Raw genomic sequence first — 4,547 nt, forward strand, 5'->3', positions numbered from 1 at the left:
TGATCACTTTCCTCTTTTCTTTTCCTATAGCTCGGGAGGAGAATGTGGCCACGTTCCGAGGCTCAGAGTACCTGTGCTATGACCTGTCACAGAACCCGATCCAGAGCAGCAGTGATGAAATCACCCTCTCCTTTAAGACCTGGCAGCGCAACGGGCTCATCTTGCACACGGGCAAGTCGGCCGACTATGTTAACCTGGCTCTGAAGGATGGCGCGGTCTCCTTGGTCATTAACCTGGGGTCCGGGGCCTTTGAGGCCATTGTGGAGCCAGTGAATGGAAAATTCAACGACAACGCCTGGCACGATGTCAAAGTGACACGCAACCTCCGGCAGGTAATGGCTGAGGAAAGAGAGGGCCTGGAAGGCTCCTCGCCTTAGGTAGTTGGGTAGGAAATTTGTGGAGCAGGTGATGGGTGAGGCGGAGAGGGGTAGAGATGCAGGTACGGGTATAACACAGTCTTTCTCCCAGTCTTTGCAATTCACAGGGAAAATTATTAAACTGTGTTTCTCCTCCTGCTTCAGTTCTCCATTTGTTCTCGTTATTTAGGAGAAAAACGAACTTGGTGGTTGTATAGATAATAAAAGTTATAAGTACTTTCATCCTTTTTATCCTGCTTTCCTTTTATCATTTTCTTAATTACATTTGAATCTTATCGTATTATTATTAAATTCAATTAGGGACAGAATTTTGTTTCTGCAGCTGGATAGATTTCCTACATTCTTTGAATATATGTTTTTCCTTTTAATTAAGTTAGCCATTGCCACGATGCCACAATTTTAATTCCCTCCAGAAAGTCTTCTTTTTCTCTTCCTGTTAATTTACCACTCCTCCCCAACTTTTTCTTTGTCTTTGTTTTTTTTCCTGTTGTTATGTTAACCTGATCCTAGGAATGAATTAGTTGACATCTTTCTGCATTCCTGTTTCTCTGTTCCTTGATGTGGTGGTCCTACTCTATTGCCCCTGTCTCTACCTCCCAGACTCTTCAGTTGACTGGGAGGCCTGCAAAGTGGAAGGACCCAAATTAAAAAAGCCAACTTTGGAGCAGCCTTTCCTGGTTCTGTCGGTGCTTGGGAACCCCCATCGCTTGCCAGTTCTAAGCAGGCAACTCTGTCAGGTGACAACATTCTCAAAAAGCCTTAGCCAAGTGAGGTTGGGTTCGATTTCATAAGCAATAACTAATAACTCCTCAATCCATGTCCATAAAAGAACAGCATTTTCTATGTACATCAAGATCTGTGCTGAGAATGCCCTTTCCAATTTGCCATTTTCACTTGCTTTTCCTACTTGCAAATTTGTCATTAAACCCGGTTGGATAGCTTCCATCCGTTATTAATAAGAAAACACTATACACACTCCAGAAAGTGCTTATCAAATTTTCTTCTGCAGTGAGATTGATTTAATGCTTTCTAATGTAAATATGAAAGCATAAGAAATGACAGGTGTTTTGCATATGTTTTCTGTTTAATAAAATCTGAGTCAGTAATGCTAAACAAATGGTGTAGGCTAGCACGCATCGGAAGCACACAATAGTTGAAACACACATTTTCACACTTAAGTGTGGCAAGGAAGCCACCTGGTTGAGAAATTCGATTCTATCTGTGGTGATGTCACCAAGTAACACAGGACTTGGAGTTCCTCATCATCTGAACGTACACGGGTTCAGCATTTTGGGATCATTGTTCTCTGTTTTCCCTCCAAAGCCTAAGCACCCTGCTGCCATTATCTTCTTTTATATCCTGCTCCATCCACACTTACCCAGAAGAGAACTTCTGAACTGTCAAGAGAATCAAAATCAAATTTCCATTTGCTGATTTATGAGTGCTTAATATGTGTGAGCTGCACCAATTAGACCAAAAAGTGAAATATAACCTTTGTCCAGTTGTAAATGGCAGGTGCAGAATAACACCCTGTAGACATTAGTCACTGGGGAGAGACTTTTCATGCACTGGGGAGCAGAATCAGACATGGTTCTCACCAATTGGTTTCTCTAACTCTCTCCTACCCTTCCTTACTATTTTAGAATGATTCTAATTAGCCTGGGAAAGGCTTGCTTTTGTTTCAACTAACAACACTTTTCTGAGACAGTGTAAGGTCCCAATTAGATTCTTTAAACAGAGAGAGGATAAGCCAAACTGTAATTCAAATATTGGTTGTGCTGTTTTAGTCCGAGTATCTACAGGAAAATCAGCATGGATGATTTTGTTCCAAGTTCTAGGGCCCCACTCCTCTCTGTGTCCTTGGACAAGCCGTTTAACCTTTCTACATCACAGTTTCCATTAGTGAAATGGTGATTACGATCCTCCCCAGCCATGTGTGGTGGCTAAATATGCAAAGCACCTTATGTTCCAGAAGGATTATGAGCTCATCCGTGGTCTGGGGGTAGACATGCTGTGACGTGCGCATGATCTACAGGCTGAGCATTCTGTCTCAGAGGTGACTGCGGCTGGCTGGTGCCAAGGATACAGCGACGTGTAGCTCTCTGTTCTACATGAGGCTACAGAGGCCTTAGGATATTGGGGTATTTCTTGGCAGAGAGCATATTAATCTCATGTGAGAAAGAGCACCTAATATTGGAACTCATTGAAATCCGGACTAAATTTTGCATCCAAATGTGATTTTTTTTTTGAAAGAGAGGGAAATCTCTGAAAAGCAAAGTTGATTTTACAAATGCAATCTTTTTCATGCTGAATAATAGAAGATTATTATTTTGCCCATTCATTAAGAAAAAAACATTTATAACATCCTTTTGAGTTCTCTAGAGTACATTTGAAGGGTGGGACACTCCCATCTATTTACATGAAACTGCAAATAGCTTCTTAAATATTTGATAACAAACATAGGGCAGCGTCATCCATATTTTTGGTAGGGTTGAATCCCTTCTGTGGCAAAAACTCATCTGAGTAAAGTTAGCCTGGGGTTTTCTGGAGTATTTATCACTAAATGGTGCAGAGCTCTCCTTATTTCTTCCTTCATGGTCATCATTTTGAAGCCAAGTCAGGGCCAAGGCCGGGTACTTTATTGGGACTTCTAATTAAAGAAAGACCCATGGACTATCTGTATTTGTTCCAAACTACAACTGGGATTAGGGACCAAAGTACTGAGATATTTTTATGCCTGTGTGTGTAAGGTGGTTGGTTATTACCTTGTCTAAGTGCAAGGTCATGACCATCACTTTAATTGTTATACTTTTGTATGTTACTTTTGTTAAACCACAGACTCAAAACGAGTTGCCAGTCTTCCCTTCTTCGAGTCTATGAAAACCCAGAGTATACTACTTAACATAGCCTTTCTACGCTAGATTTGATCTATAAATGTTTTGAGTTCTTTTTAGGAGAAGGTCATGATCATCTATCTATATAGTCAGAGTCAAATGTGAATGACTCTTCATGTGGAATGATACACTTTGGGGAAGAATTCGTTCAGAACAGGTGGAACATGTCTCTATTAGACTGGGGGGGGGATGGGAGTGTGGGCTATGGTCACTCAGAAGAGTCCTGGGAAAGTAAGTATGACACTCATTCTAACTGGGGTGAGATCTGGTTTGAAGGGTATTTAGAAGTCACTGGGGAGTCACAATGGCACATGGACCCCAGCTCCTCTCCCGGAGGCGCGCTGGGTGGCAAGGTGTTCCATAGAGTCCTAGTCTCATTGTCTTCCCCCCACTCTCTTTTTCTGTGTCGGGTGCCTTTTTTTTGAAAAACTAACACAAGATCATTCATGCAATGTGTCATTTTACTAACCGACTAATGTACTAACACCCTAACGACTCATCTTTGTTTTTAGTTTTTTTAATTAACAATCGTTCTGTTCACAATTTTTAATTTCCTTTCTTCCCCCCTTCTCCCCAAAGCACTCAGGCATCGGACACGCTATGGTAAACAAACTACATTGTCTGGTAGATATCATTCTTATTGTCTCTTTTTTTGGGTTTGCCGTGTGTTGCCCCCCTTTTCCTTCCCAAGCTCCCCCTTTTCTCCTCTTTAGACTCCTTTCTTCTTTTTAAATTTTGGTTGAATTAAATGCAAACCTTTCTTTTTCTTAAAAAAAAATAATAAAATGGAAAAGAATGCACTTTTCCTGGACTTGACATTTGGTCCAGTTTGGTGGTGATGATTTCCTTTACTCTAGTTTTTCAACTTTTTTTTTCTCCTTAAGAAAGATGTTTTTTTAAAGAAAATGTTTCCATTTACCTAAGTTAGTTTTGTTTTGTTTTCTTATTTTGCAATTTCCAGGGTATAGTGTAGGGACAACAGAGATTTATAGTGAGGACTTTCTTCTCTCCGTGTGCTCTTTTCCCTCTCACGCTTCCCTTTTTCTTTTTTTCTCCTTCCCTTCCCTTAATCCCCTTCCTCTTTCCCTCTGGTGTGGCCAGGTCTGCCACCCGTGATCTGGGGAGGAACTTGACTTCCTAATGTCCTCCTGTCCCTTCTTTACCTTACTTCCCCTCTGGGGCCAAAAGGAGCTCCGCCAGTTGTGTTCTCCATACAAACTCTGCATGGCATGTTCCTGTCTCGTGGATTTCCCCCATCAACATCAGAATTTGTTCC

General features: G+C 41.4%; 1 pseudogene; it reads left to right on the forward strand.

Moving 5' to 3' along the window:
* Window positions 1-26: 26 nt before the first annotated feature.
* Window positions 27-592, forward strand: LOC100953542 (annotated as a pseudogene).
* The last annotated feature ends 3,955 nt before the right edge of the window (window positions 593-4,547 follow it).

The sequence above is a fragment of the Otolemur garnettii genome, unplaced genomic scaffold, assembly GCF_000181295.1.
Source record: "Otolemur garnettii isolate 467f Iridium unplaced genomic scaffold, OtoGar3 scaffold01514, whole genome shotgun sequence".
Taxonomy (NCBI): Eukaryota; Metazoa; Chordata; class Mammalia; order Primates; family Galagidae; genus Otolemur; species Otolemur garnettii.